Source organism: Panthera tigris, chromosome C1, assembly GCF_018350195.1.
Source record: "Panthera tigris isolate Pti1 chromosome C1, P.tigris_Pti1_mat1.1, whole genome shotgun sequence".
Taxonomy (NCBI): domain Eukaryota; kingdom Metazoa; phylum Chordata; class Mammalia; order Carnivora; family Felidae; genus Panthera; species Panthera tigris.
Window position 1 is genome coordinate 22,162,681 of NC_056667.1, and position 15,682 is coordinate 22,178,362.

The following is a 15,682-nucleotide window of genomic DNA, read 5'->3' on the forward strand; positions in this document are numbered from 1 at the left end:
TTAAAAAATATTTATTTATTTTTGAGAGCGGTCGAGTGTGAGTGGGGGAGGGGCAGAGAGAGCGGGAGACACAGACTCTGAAGCAGGCTCCAGGCTCTGAGCTGTCAACACAGAGCCCGACGCGGGGCTCGAACTCACGAACCGGTGAGACACTGATCACATCTTTTAAGGGCCCAGACAAGGAGCTTGATTTCCCAGGGCCACACAGCAAGATGGATGGGGATCCCAGAGCAGGTGTCTTCTCATCACGCAGCGTTGCCCAGACATGACCGCTGAGTGGCTGAGGTCGCCGCTCTCTCTGGCTGCGTGAGAGCCCCACGCAACAGCCGGACCACCCCTGGAATCAGAAATTAAAAGGCGACTGTGTTTATAGATTTTTTGAAAGGTGGTTCAAAGAGATGTTGATAAATGAAATCATTGGTTTTTTACAAAAATATTTTGCTATTTTACATTCAGTAACACAGATTCCCCGTCTCCCGTGGCAGCGGGAGGTACCGGGAAAACGGCTCCTGCAGAGCTGAGGACACCTGTCGGGAGGTGGCCCGGGGCTGCCCTGCCTCGTCCTCTCCCGTGAGCCCTGGGATTCTCCATCCCATGCAGGGGGTGGTGAGCTCCCCATCACTAGCGGGGTCCCCCAGAGCCTGGGCTTTGCAGGAACAGAGGCACGAAGCGCCGAGCTGGGGCCGTGACCAGGACCTGAACTCTGCACGCCTCCCCCGCCCTTCATAGACTTGCAGGCAGAGGGAACCAGCAGGTACCACGTGGGTCAGGGACGCTCCAGGGTCCGATTCACCCCCTCCGTCGCCGGTTCCTCCCCCATCTCGTCCCAAGGGTTAGGCTGTGTTGTCCCCATTTCACTGAGGAGGAAACTAAGGCTCAGGGAGGTTAAGGGAGGCAGTAAGCAGTAGCGATGGCGTTTTAACCCAGGCCGGCCTGGTTCTTTCTCCAAAGCCCGACTGTCTCCAGAGAACAGGGGCTGGTCTGAGTGGCGCCCGCCCTGTGCCAGGCTCTGGGCGACGCGCTTCCCGTGCTGCCCCTCAGTTTACCCCGACAAGGCCCTAGGCGGTGGGTTGTTTCACCACCACTGCTCCGGTGAGGAGCCTGAAGCTCAGAGAGGTGAAGTTATTTACCTGAGGACACACAGCTGGTGAACCGTGGAGCCGGGGTTCAGTCCCAGGTCTGTCACCTGCAGCCTGTGCCCGTAGCCACGGCACCCTGTGGCCCCTCCCCCCAAAGTTCTTGAGGTCCAGCCCACTTCCTCCCTCCTGACCTTTAGACCAGCTGCCTTAGAGTAAGAAACAGGTTATAAACCTCTAAAGGGCAAAGACAGTTTTATTTTACTCATCTGGTCTGTCCCATAATAATTGAGGAAGGAAGGAAGGAAGGAAGGAAGGAAGGAAGGAAGGAAGGAAGGAATATACAGTCACTGTATGTTGGCAAGGAGGTGGGCAGGCAGGTAATTGACAAGGGGCAAGTGCGCAGGTCTCTCTAAGGGGAAGGAGTTGTTCAAGGGCATAATCTTAGTCAGAGGAGGCATTAAAATTGATCTCGGTGCAGCTCATACAAATCTATGTGTCAGGCCCATAAATTGCCTGTTTAATGGACCTGAAGATGCCACAGTGGGGAGATGGGGGTGGGGGCAGGGCTCGGGCCCCTCTCGGAACACCCAGCTGCCAGGGTGATGCTGGAAGTGTGTGTATGTATCACGGGGGCTGTTGATCAGGCAGACAGAATGGTGGTGAGGGTCCCTGTCCAGCTCCAAATGCGCCTTCAGGCACAGGGATCGGGGACTTGGGCGGCAGACCCTGGGGAGGCTGTGGCTGGAAACACAGGTCGGTCCCAGGCCTCTTACTGTGAAGTGCTCTCCTTTGCTGGCTTCCCCTGGGTGACTCTGAGGGCAGGAGGGGAGAGGAGGGAGGCCTCCGCCTGCCTGCTGACCGCCACCCCCAGGACCTTTTCCAGACTCCACAAATATCAGACGTCAGCGGAAAGAAAATGACTCTCAGTTTTGCCCAAAGTCCAACTCTGGAAGAAACACAATTATGTCAAGTGGCTAACAGAGTTCTCAGGGCGGCCTGTGTTTTCTTCATTCTTTGATCTTGTCTGCTCGCGAAACGAGTTCTGTCAACCCCCTTGAAGCCAACTGTCAAAGTAAAAACGTTTTGGGGGAGACAGATCTCTTACTCTGATGGCAAAATTCATTTGAAATGATTCTTTAATCACTGCAAAACTGGGAGCTGAAATTTTCAAGCCTGTGCACCCTGGATGTTTGGTCCTTATTCCCCGTCAACCTCAATGGCTCACTGCCTCCTCGTCGGGTGCCCCGTCCTCCAGCTCTCACGGGATAACGCAGCAAAGGAGCGCAGCTGGGGTAACGACGACCGCTTGGTTCCTCAGGACAGTTTTTAGGGGGAAAATGACAGAGCACAAAGCCGGCCTCGCAGGGTCTGTCTGGGGAGGGGCGCTCGCTGTCAGAGGCTCCAGCAGCCCGGGGGATGGAAGACAGGGCACCGGGTAGGCAGGGGGATTTACAGACCCGGTGTCGTGTGCCCTGTGGCAGGATGGAGAGACGGGGAGCTTCTGGGGGGATGGCGGTGCCTCACCCCCGATGTCGCTTTTCTGCTGACCCCAGCTCCCTATCCGGCCCCTCTTCGGTCCCCCATCGCCACCCACCTTTCGGATCTGAATCCTGCATTTGGGCCCAGCCCTTCATAGTTCGCCAAGAACTGCATTTGAATTCATGCATTTGTTCATGTTATTCGCATTGTGGAGTTGGGGCTCACTGTGGGTCATGATCTGTAACAAGGTCTGGGGTTACAGAGACCTACGAGACACAACCTTTGCCTTTAGGACCGCAGGGTTTGATGACAGAGATGGGGTGTAGTCGAAAGACCATGACTCTTGTGAGAGATGTGGTGCCGGGCACATAGCAGGTGCTTCCCTTGACTAGAATGCATTGGACACCTTGTAACAGAAAATCCAACAACAATGCCTCAGTCACCTGAGACGTGTAATGCATAAGAAGATTCTGGAAGGAGGCAGTTCCGGGGTTGGTCCGACGCTCGGTGATGCTAATGAGCCAGAGTCTTTCCCTCTTTCCTATTTATCATCTTCAGCTGTGGTGGCCTTCCTCCTTAACTTCCTACCTCAGGGTTGCAAGATGGCTGCCACAGCTCCGAACATTGTCTCACCCAACAGCATTCAAGTCTAGAAGAGGAGAGCAGAGTGAGGCAGGATATTTCCCAGGGGCACTCCCTGCACCAGCAGATTTTCCCTCACTCCTCAATGACCAGATCTGGGTTCCACACCCCCTCCTGAAACCATGTCTGGACAAGGAGGGGGTGTTCAGGCTTGCCTTCACCCTGGGCTGGGGAGGCCCACCGGGTCTGAGCCTGTGGCTGCAGAGCAAGCCCAGGGCTCTGCGAGTGAAGGAAGGGGGGGTGGGCTGCTGGGCGGGTGGCCACCCGTGTGCACCACCTTCTCCTCGGTGCTGTGACTCAGTGTCCCGGGCAGTGTGGGGTCTGGGGTGGAGGCCAAGCCCAGGCCCTGGGGGCAGAAGGCCCTGCACTGAGTCTCTGTCCTCCATGGGCTGTGGGATCTGGTCCTCGGCACGGCCTCCTCCCCTGTGGAGTGGGGACCGTGACGGCACCTGCCGAGCAGGGAGGTCGTGAAGGCGACAAGGGTCGTGCGTGTAGGCGCGTGGTGTGAAGGGGTGTTAACAGCTGTTAAATGGGCTTTTGCAGTGATTAGCCCATCTGCAAAATGGGCCCAGGGAGCCTCCTCTGTGACAGTCCTGGGGGTGACAATGGCAGGAAGATGAGTTCATACGAGTGAACACTTCCTGCGTGTGCTGGGCGCCCTTCACACGTCCTCGGTCACTTAATCCTCTCAGCCACCTGTGAGGAGGGCGCTGTTTTCATCCCCATTTTACAGCCTAGGAAACTGAGGCTCGGGAGGGTGACCCCAGGTCAAATGAGGGCAGACGGGGCTCCAGGATTGTCAGATTCCAGCCACCACCGTGCCCTGTCTCACTGCAGGGCCCCGTGGAGCCGGCACAGGCAGGTGCTCAAGGAACCCCTCCCCACCCGGCTGGCTGTCACCAGGGTCCCAGGCTGGTGGCGGGGCCGGACCTATCTCCTTACCCTGCCCTCTGTCCCTCCAGAGCTCCAGGGCCCCAGGGCGCCTGGTGGGAGATTTGCCACCGTCCTGGCTGCCCCTCCCCTCCAGGACGACGAATGGACCCCTTCTGTGACACCAGTGATGGTTGGTGTCACGGTGTCTGGGTCGTGACCTGGCAGCCTGCATTCGTGGGGAAACAATATGTGCTTATGCAGAACATAAGCATATGTTAACGATGGATAATTATACTCCATGTTTATAGATTTACCAACATATGCAAAGCCGCTTCTGACAATTATACACCTACAGGCGCATCACGATTTAATAACTGCACGGGAGGCTCCCGGCCAGCCCCACGACGTGAGCCGGGGCGCCCGGTGTGGGACAAACGTGCAGCCCAGCCCTGCACGCACTCGGGCCTGCGCCCGTCACCACCTCTCCAGCCTTCCGGTCCTCCCGGCTTCCCAGAGACACGGAGCCCGTGGGGGATCGGCCTGGGAGAGACCCTGAAGACCACAGACGGTGACTTCCCCCTTTTCCAGCTGAGGAAACTGAGGCCCATTCACTCATTCCCTCTCCCAGCCAACAGCATGCCGAGTGTCTGACGTGCCCCAGGCTCTGGTCTAGACTAGGGGGACTCAGCTGCTGCTGTCTGGGGGGGACACAGAGGACAATGCCAGGTGGTGATGAGCACCGTGAGGAGGCCTCGAGTGAGTGTGGGAAGAAGAGTGGGACTGGGAGTCCAGGAAGCAGGTGACATCAGTCCAGAAGCGAAAAAGGTGAGGCAGAACCAAGCATCCCGGGACAATGTGTGCAAAGGCACGTGGGGTGGGGGACCGAGCCTGCCCAGGGAGGGCATCCCTGTCCCCACTCTTGGGTTCAGCAAACACTTATGGCTCTTGGTCCCACGCGAGGTACCGGGCTGAGGGCGAGGGGAGCACAAACACAGGGAGGGTCCTGTCTCCAGGGCCCCCCTCAGGGACGGTCAGCGCGACGATGGGGGGATGTCCCAGGAGCTGAGAGACGCAGAGGCAGCGCAGGGTGGACCCGGGACACGTCCAGGTTCAGTCCTGGTGCTGACCCTTCCTTCTTCGGCTCCCCAGCCTCAGTTTCCCCATCTGTGCAATGGGTGGGTGAAGGTGTGTAGGCATCAGGCTTGTTCTAAAGCAGATGATTAAAATGGATAGCCCGAGATGAGACCCCCGGTGTGGGTGACCTCGGACCCCTTTCAGCCCTGAGTTTATGGGTGATGGATACTTAGATGACAGGAAGATAGAAAGACCTGAATCCTGATCTCTTGTGAGGCTCCTTTCCTTAGCCCTCTCCCCGTCTCAAGAAGTGCTGTCCTGTGATCTTATATTTTGACTCCAAACCCGGATAGCGGAGGTTCAGTCCCCACGCATGGTGGAAGGAAGAAGTGTGGCCCAGCGTCTAAGCCACTGGCTTTGGCCGACCCTGGTTTCCAGTCTGGGCTCTGCCGGTTCCTTGCTGTGGGATCTCGGGAAAGTTACTTAACCTCTCTGAGCCCGGTCACCTCGTGTGTGAGTTGAAGGTAAGAAAAGCATCCATCTTACGGGGCAGGGGCCACACTTAGACGTGGTCACACAGCGACACGCTCAGAGCGGGACTCCCTTACTAGGACTGGCATGCGGTGACAGGGCTGTGATGTCTTCCGCCCCAGGGACGCAGCTTCTCCCGTGTCTGGAGGACGCCCCTCCCCCCCCAGCCTGGGCCGCTCACCCCAGAGTGGTAAGCGGAGACCAGCCTCGGATCCCCCAGCCCGGATGCAGACTCAGCCTCCAGCAGTCACTCGCCGTGCGACTCGGCAGTGGCTTAGCCTCCACGAGCCTCACCGGGCTCCCCCCTGTGAAGCGGGCACAGTAATACCGACCACGCGGGGTTACCGTGAGGACGGGATGAGGCCGCCTCAGCGGGACACAGACTCCGGGGCTCGTGCGACACCTGCGGGCAGTGCGTGGGGGGACACTCTGGGCACCCAGTGGGTCAGTGTCCCGGATCCTCCTCTGCCATGTGGGGACCGCGACCGTCCCTGGTGGCAGGATGGTGTGCGGACCCCACGCCCTCACGTGCGGTAAATGTCCACTGCCCGGTGAGCCCCCGATGCACGTTAAAGGGCGTGGTCACCACGACTGTCCTCACCGTCCCTATTCAGCTGGCCCGGAAACGCCCCTGTGCTGTCTTTGGGCACGGAGCCCCCGGCACAGGCCCGGGCATAGAAAGACACCAATAGAGCAAGGAGAGCAGGGACTGGGGAGCAGGCCGCCCGGGCTCAAGGCCCAGCTCCACCACTTCTGAGCTGTGTGCCCTTGGACGAGTTTCTGAACCTCTCTGAGCTACAGTATCTGCATCTGTAAAAGCGGGGATAGCCACTGCGTCTCCACCGCAGGCCTGTTGGAGTAATCAAGTGGGTTAATGCAGGCAAAGCGCTCAACACAGCGCCTGGCACGCGGAATTAGCTCTTCTCACCCTGAAGGAGTGCGGCGCCGAGCGGCCCCTAACGGGCTCCCTTCCTGCCACCGCCGCGCCGAGAGATGAGAAAGCCAGGCCAAGGGACACGAGGTGAAACGTCTGGGGACGAGACAGTACACGCCGTGCTAACTTATGCGGGGCAGACGATTAGAGAACGAAACGGTCTATGATGAAGGGCTAACCGGGCAGGACAGAGGCTCGGGGCGCAGGAGCCAGGGGTGAGGGAGAGGCGCCTGCAGCCCCGGGGGGCAGGGCTGGCCTCGGTCGGTGGCCGTGTTCTCCTTAAGGACGCTCGTCTTTCCCCGCGACGCAAGTCAGGCACGGGCCCTGGGAGGCGTCTGGAAAGTGCAAAGCGGTGAATATGACAGCGTGTAGGTCGCCTGATGCCCCTGCCTCCCGGAGACGGTGGCCATGAAATCATCGATGTCTTTATTCTTTGTTTCTCCACGTGCGTGGTTTCCACGTCCCTCAGGCGAGCTAGGACGTGAGGCGGGAGCACCCAAGCCTCCAGAACAGCGGGGGTCACTTCTTGCTCCCGTCACACGTCCACTGTGGTCGGCGGGAGGGCTCTGCTCACCACAGACACCCAGGGGCCAGGCTGCGGGGGCGCCACTGTCCTGGGGTGTCAGCGTGTCCTCGTGTGCTTCTGGGTCTCGGTGACGGGGACGAACGGACAGGAGAATTGAGCCCTGACCCTTAAATGCTCCCTTCTGGAAGGTTCTCTCCCCGCCTCTATTCTCGTTCCTTGGCCAACGCGGGTCTCGCGGACACGCCGCCACGCAGGCGACGGGGACGTGGGGTTGTCCTGTGGGGGCGCCGGAAGGACACGCGGGTCTCAGCGAACCCCGGCCGCGACCTCCCTCCGCATGCTGCACGCGCAGATTTGGGTCCTCACCCGACACTCGGTCTGACCGCTTTTCTGGCTCTTCCCTTCCTGGAAATAGTCCATTTGACTGATGTCCCCACCAACCTCCCACTATCGACGTCTGGATGGTTTCGTTCTTTCCAGCATATGTAACACGGCGAGGGATTTCTTCCTTCTTTCATCATCCTCTAAATTTCTATTTTGTTAGAAGAGGTTCCCGTAAGACGTTGGGTGAAACAGCATGACGTTTGGAGAACCGATAACGGCTAATATTTGGGGAGAGAATAATCCTCAGGTTCCGTTCACTTACTCCCAGATCTGGGACGTTCTCTCGCTCTGCTGGCTCCCCCCCCCCCCCCCGGCCCCTCCACCGTCTTGCCTGGACCGGTGCAGGGGCCTCTTGCCCTGACCCTGCTCTTGTCACTCTCCCCAAAGCAGTCAGGTGACCGGGAGACTCAGGGCAGAGCCGTCCCTGTCCTGCTCCACGGCCCCAGGCCCCCGCCGCACTGGGCACAGTCCACACAGATGGTGGCCCCGCCTCACCTCTCCACCTCATCCCTTCTCAGCACAAGGCAGCTGGGTAGAAGGTTTAAAAAACACAAGGGTGACTTCCTGTGGCACTTAGGCTCAAGTCCTGAATTCCTTATGCAGCCTCCAAGGCCCAGGGAGGTTTGGCTCTCCTCACCTCTGATCCCTCCCCCCAGCCCCCCAATTCAAGGTGGTCCCGTGACACTGGTCTTTCTTCTGAGCCTTAGCACCTGCCCACAGCATTCTCCTTGTCATCCCATCAGGCAGGCAAGCGGCTCCTGAAGGGTGAGGGGGGCAATGACAGGGCCAGTGTGGGGCCAACAGGGTCTCCCTGTCCTGCTCGCAGCTGCTCGGACAACCAGAAGCTGCCAGAAGCCCCAGCCGTTGGCAGGGAAGGCCCGGCGTGCACTGGTTACCCGGCGGTGGTGAGTAATCAAGTCACCAGCCCTCTTTCCTGGTCCAGCCACTGGGGTCACAGGAATGTCCCTCACAGAAGCTCTGCTGGCTAAGGAAGGAGCACCTCCACCCTGGGGTCAGGAAAGGCGCTGTCCCACAGCCCCGCTGTGATGTGATTTGGGCCACTTGCTTCTTGGGCCTCTGAGCCCCTGCTGTAGAACGGGGCTGGGATGTTCTCTCTCTTAGCCACCCTCTGGGAGACAGGTCTGTGAGGGGCTGGGTTGCCTGTTCCCTGGATGACCCTCATCCAGGGCGGGGGTGGGGATTCGGGTGGGGCTGGGCAGGGCCATGGCCGGAGCAGGGGCAGGGCTGGTGTAGGGGTGGGGCAGGGCTGGGACAGAGGCAGGGCAGGGCTGGGGCGGGGCTGGGACAGAGGCAGGGCAGGGCTGGGGCAGGGGCAGGGGCAGGGGTGAGGCAGTCTTCTGTCCAGCCCAGGACTCTCCTCTGTCCCGGGTGCCCATCCATGACGGTTGTGGACATTTCATGCATCAAGACGCTAGCTGGAGATTTGGAGCCCACGTGGGACCAGCAGTCTGCTCCCTTCCCGAGGAGGCTGACCAGGGGCAGGGGGGCTGAGGAGGGTCTTGGGCAGGGAGGGTCAGACATGGGTGGTCACCCCTTGACCTGTAGGGCCCATACCTGCATCTCTGGTCCCAGCATGGATGGAATAGCCTTCTGAACGCCTCTGGTTTTGCACTGAGCAGCCTCCGAATTTTCTACTGGTGTTGGTCCCATTTTCCCCCCGATGGGGGTTTTGGGGGCCTAGGGCCCCGGGGGGGAAAAAGAAAGAAAAAAAAGAAAAAAAATCCTATCACAGGAGATGGTGATGGAACAGTCAGGAATGGATTCTGACTTCAGAGGTCGGTCTCTGCTGGCCCTCGACCTGCGGATATGTGATTTCAGGAGACGAGGGACGGGCATTGAGAGGACAGAGAGGGAGGCTGGCTGTAGAGAGAAGAATGAACAGGTGCAGGGAGAGAAGCCAAGACGGGGTGGGGGGCGTAGGGTCCCAGCGGGGCTTCCGGGCCCTGGTTCCAGGCTCTGGTGAGGCTGGGTCTTCTGTAAGGTTTCATGAAATACTCCGCTCGGCCCAAGCCTGGTAAAATACCCCTCTCCACACAATTTCTCTTTGCCTCAGCTAGACTGAATGGGTTTCTGTTAGTTGCAAGGAACCCTGACTCAGACACGAAGGGAACCTATTTATTTTTAAAACTGCTTAAAAAAAAAAAAAAAAGCATCATTCCCAGCACTAACTGTCTCTCATTCATAAGGGCCTCGTCAAATATGAGGAACGAGGCATTTGCAAACCTATATGGAAATTAAACCCGCAATCTGGGCACACACTTGTATGACAAGTGATAATTAACTGCTGACAATATAATTTCAGTGTGGATGCAAATGTGTTTTTCATTAAAAAGTAATCAAAGAAGAAGATACATGAATGGCCAATAAGCACAAGAAAAGATGCTCAACAGCGTTAGTCATCAAGGAAATGCAAATTAAAGCCACAGTGAGATGGCATCACACACCCCCTAGCATGGCTAAAATGAAAAAAACTGAAAGTAGCCAAGTACTGATGAGGACGTGGAAGAACTGAGCCCTCGCGCATCGCGGGTGGAAATGTGGAACGTTACCGTATCTGCGGGGAACAGTCTGGTGGTTTCTTAAAATGGTGACCTTATGATCTGGCCTTTCCGTTCACCCAAGACCCCGGCTTGACTGAGAGAAGTCGGCTGCGCTGCTGAAAAGATGTTTGGAATGCACGCGTGCCCACTAGCCTTTGCTGGGATGGGACGCTGCTCCGAAACGACACGGGGATTACGTGTGCCCGGGACTTCTGGGCCCCATGGGCTTGGGGGGAAGCCTGCAGAATGGCTCAGCCAATCCGTCTCTTTCGAAGGGACCAGCATCCTCCTCTGGGCGTGTCCAGCCCTGAATGTGCCCAGAGCCTACAGATGGGGCGCCTGGCATCGACTCCAGCTTCAGGGAAGGAGATGGACATCTCATCTCTGCAGCCCCTACCCCCTGGCCCCGCAGGGGTCATATCCTATCTCCCCATTTCACAGAAGCGGAAGCTGGGGCTCAGAGGCACGGAGTCACTTATTCAAGGCCACTCGGGTGGTGAGGGGCAAAATGGAGAGAGCTGTGAGCTCTGACCTGCCTAACTCCCGGGTCCGGGCCGTTCAGCCCACCCACCTCCCTTTCCTCTCATCGACTCGATGCCGTGCCTCAGTGTTCTCGTATGTAAAATGGGAATAATAGCGATAGTAACCTCATGAGCTTGTGGTGAGGACTGAGTAAGTAAATACACAGAACACTGGTACATACTGGTCTCTCAACCCATGGCAGTTATGGTATTAATTAATTAATTTTATGGTAATAAAAATATTATTGTGCCACCTTCATTTTTCCAGTGGGAGCAGGAAGTTCTTCCCCTTCGGTCATCTCTGGAGCCCCCCTGGGGATTCCGTCCTGACCTCCCTCGCCCGTTCAGGAGGGAGACGTGGAAAGGACGAAGGTTTGCCTCCTGGCCCGTGAAGGGCAGACTCTCCTGGGGACAGACGTCTAGGAAGCCGAGGTCCCTGCACCACCAGCATGGCCAGACTCCTCCAGCCACTTAATAACTGAAGACCCCAGCCTCACCTGGGTCAAGGGCATTTTCATTGTTCACCACCAACCCTGTAAAAGGAAAACCGGTCTCATTTCAAAGGGGCCACCTTTCTTTCTCTTCTTTTTATAACTTCTTCCTCTAAGGACAATTTGTGACGACCAAGGACTATTGGAGGAATGGAAGCTTCGGGACAGGAGCCTTGCCTCCCTCTTGGACTGTCCTTCTCCGACTGTCCCCTCTGGGAAGAGGCAGAAGTCGCCGACTCACAGGTGCAGCCACAGCACTCAGTCCGCAGGAGCGGCAGGGACGCATCGAGCCCACTGTCAGGCACGAGCTTCTTCTGGGCGCCCGCGGGGACTCGGCAGGTGTCAGGCCCACGAGCTGACCTCGGTCACTGGCAGGTCGGGGCAGTGGAGACAGGAGACGAGATGCCCCCTCGGGCGCTCTTCCTCAGGGCAGAGCCCCTGGGCCCCTGGTCAGAGCCCTGGCGCTCGCGTCCCGCACAGTCATGCAGTCGTCCCGTGCGGTCCCTCTGTCTCAGGCCCCGGATGTTAGAGGGGGCACACGGGGCAAGGAGGTGGCAGAGGGACCCAGACAGGAGACTGCAGAGGAGTAAAGGGAACCAGTGACATCTGTAGGAGCCTCAGAGACCGGCGGGCGACAGTGACAGGCTCCCTGAGGACAGCAGCTTATCTGCTGTCTGCTTATCCAACCTCCTTGTCCTGCAAGGGACTCCAGGCCGCTTGTAAAAGCCGCTGCGCGGTGGGATCCGGCCGGCCCTCCCACCAGCGTTTGCTGAGCACCTGCTGTGTGCTGAGCACCTGCTGAGCGCAGACGGGTCCCGCCCTCCGTCTGGTGGGGGAGAAGCGCAGGTCAGAAGGAGCCCCTGTTTCTCTGCTGAGGACAAGCCCCCGCCGGGGGTCGGTGGGGGGGTGACTGAGTCTGACCCTGACCCGGGTCTCCGGTGAGAGCGCCCGGGCCCCCAGGAGGGTGGGGATTTGGAAAACCCTCTCCACCTCACAGGACAGGTGAGCGAGGCCCAGGTGGGGGCGTGACTTGCCTGCCGTCCTGGACCCAGTTTCCCCCAAACCTGAGTCCACAGCATCACCCAGCCTGGGGGTCTCGGGACCGTCACGGCACCGCCTCTCCTCATCCCCGGGCTGCTCAGCAAACTCTCCCACGCTGACATTAATTACACCTCCCAGAGGTTAATTTGTAAGGAGACAGTGAAAATGTGTTATTTAAATAGTGATTATTAAAATCATGCTGGGGGTTTGCTACATAATAGGTAATTATCTGGAACATAATTGGAAAAACAATGTAGTCAATTCTATTTAGCCGTTCCCACAGAGCCCACAGTTAATCCCAGGGAGGGAGGGGCCTACTCAGTGGCTTTAGTGATATTGGTGCAGCCATATTCTTATTACACCTAAATTGAAGTCACTTTAGGAGCCTTCTCACAGAGGAACATGCTAATTGCCAAGCCCTTGGCCCCAGATGTCTGAGTGGACACCTTCCCCGAAATGTCTGCTCTAACAAATCACTCCCCGTCCTGGGCAAGCCAGGACAAGTGGGATCCTTTATCCATCCATTCATTTGCTTATCGGTTTTTATATCCACTCGACTGCCTCTTCCCCTGGTTTTTTCCCATTCATCGATTGCTTCTTTCGTTTCCCTCTTCCTATGTTGGTTTGGTCCTTGCTCCGTGCCTGGGTCCATTGTTTTGATTGATTGTACTTTCGTTCATTCTTCTTCCCTTGGTCCTTTGTGCACTTGGTCCCTCACTCGGTCAGCCGGCGATTTCTTCCTTTGTTTGCTCTTCATTTCATTGGCTCATTTGTTCTTTCGCTCATGAACGCGCTCTTTCATCCCGTTCATTCATTCATTCATTCATTCATTTCTTCTCCCTTGGTTCGCTCATTTATTCAGTGGTTCATGCGGTTGTCCGTCCATTCATTCATCATTCAACAGCGAATGATGGGTTCATACCCATGTTGGACGTGTCCACCTGGAGTGACTGCAGCCCTGCTACCCTTCTGGCATATTCTAGGCATTTCACTAAAAGAGGCCTTGGGGTTTACCTTTTTGTAAAGCAAACTTTTTGTTATAGGAAATGTAATGTAAAATCTACGTAGAGCAAAGTACACAAATAATAGGTGTATGGCTAGAAGAATTTTCTGAATCTACACGTACTTGTGGGATAGGGACTGGGTCAAGCAAGAGAATGTTCCCAGTATGTCAGAGCCCCCTGGGCTCCTACCTGCCACTGTAACTCTAGGTTGGGATGGGTAATCGGCATCTTGACTTGTAACACTATAACCTGTGTCTGTCCTGGAACTTCATACAGATGGATTCACATGGTTGTGTCCTCCTATGTGTCCTGTTTCCTCCCACTTTGTTCAACATTATGTTTGTGTGGTTTATCCGTGTGGCTGCGTTAAGCTGCACACTGTTCGTTCTTATCGATGTTTGGCGTTTGCATATGGTATGAATATTTACCCATGTACCTCGAGATGATATCGGGTGCTCAGTAGTCTGGGACTGTCACACCCGGTGCCGCTGTGAGGTTCTTGCACACGCCTGTTGGCGAACATGTGGGTGAGCTTCTGGGTGGACGCTTAAGGAGTAGAATTTCTGGATTTCATGAGCTATACGTATATTGGGCTTTTGCAGTTTTCCAACATGGTTATGCCAGTTTAGACTCCCAGTAGCAGTGTGAGGGGCCCACCTTTGTTCCTAGACTTGTCCCCGAGTCTCTTGCCTGCTCCATGACCTCACATCACCCTTGATTGCTCTCAGGTCCCTCTGCGCCACCGGCTCATTCTACCTTCCAAGCCCTGCCCTCCTGGGGCTTCGGTGCAGGGCTCCCTCCCCCTAGTCTTGCCGTTGGCTCCATCCAGAGACACAGCCTCAAGCCACCCTGGGTGATGTCATCAGGGCCCAGCCCAGCTTTTCCCACCCAGGCTCTTTGTTGGGAGGAAGGCCTCCCATGCACCCCAGTCTACCTCCTGGGGGACCTGGCCAATGGGTCAGGCCTTCTGCTGAGCCCCGGAGTCTCTGATAAACCACGTGTAGTCTTGCTTCCTCGGGATTTGCAGACTAGCGTCTGAGATAGGATCTGGCATTTCTTATGAATCAAAGACAGGGAATCAGACGTGAGTGGAGGAAATGGACAGCAGAGCTCCAGACAGAACCTGGCATCTGACTGTAGAGGCTGGCATCTGAGTCACTGGAGGGGGTAGCGTGGGGAACAGGGGTGATGTCATAGCACAGAGAGGACCCCAAATTCATAAGACAAGTTAATAAACATAGAAAATTATTGTAGGAGGTGCCCAACCTTCTCTCTAATTCCACTTTTGCCCTTTCTGGTCTCTTCTCCATGGAGAAGGAGAGAGCCTTTAAAAGTGCCCGTGCAACCACATCCTTCCTCTGCTCATACCCTCTGTGGCTCCCATCTTCCTCAGATTAAAGCTGGAGTCCTTCATTGGCCCCCAGGATCCCTGTGACCTCTGTCACCTCACCTCACTTAACACCCCACTAGCCCACCTACCAACTAAGTCCCTGCCACACAGGCCTCCTTGCTGACCCTCAGTGCGCTGGGCACACCCCCACCTCTGAGCTGTGGTTCCTGTGGGCTGCAGTGCTCTCCCCAGGCACATTCAGGGGTCACACTTCTTAAAAATTATTTTTTAAAATATTTTAATGTTTATTTATTTTGAGAGAGAGAGAGAGAGAGAGAGAGAGAGACAGAGCACGAGCAGTGGAGGGGCAGAGAGGGAGACACAGAATCTGAAGCTAGCCCCAGGCTCCGACCCTAACACGGGGCTCGAACTCACGAACCATGAGATCATGATCTGAGCGGAAGTCAGAAGCTTAATCAACTGAGCCACCCAGGCGTCCCTCAGGGGTCATACTTCTTATGGTCCATTTGACGTTTAGGGATTAGGGATCAGCGAGGACTTGGATGATCTTTAGGATGCCGATTTGCGTTAAGGGTAATGCTCCTGGAAGTTTTCATGCAAAGCCCAGAGAGGTAGTGAATGCTCTGGGACTCTGAGGGCTCGGCCAGAACAGCCCACCACAGGGCAGAACATTTCAAAGACGGCTTACTTATCTTTAAAAAGTTCCATTATATATTTGCATTTGCTTGGATTAAAAGAATCTCCCATGAAATCTTTGAGTAATATGGATACTCTGGGAAGGTTGGCTTATTGTTCAAAGAAGTGCTATGCTTGGGACCCCGCCAACTGGAGAAGAGAGATTTGGGGGTAGGTGAGGTAGGGCGAGGTTTGGGGGTCAACAGAATAAGGGGAGGCTAGAGCTGGCATGGGAGGGCACTTGAGAGATGAAGAACAGAGTTAAGGACACTGTCATGTACCTCATATTCCACACCAACCAGCTAACTGTCTTTGATCTTCAATTTCCTCACCTGTAGCATGGCAACAACACTGGGGATTACTTTGTTGAGTTTTGCGGAGTCAGTGGAATGATGAGTGCGAAGCAGCTGACAGATAGTGATGTCTAGCTGATGGTGGCATCACAGCTACCATTAGCTATCACCATAGCAGGGCTGATCTTAAGGTCTTTAGCCCAGGCATGTGATCAGAATGTTC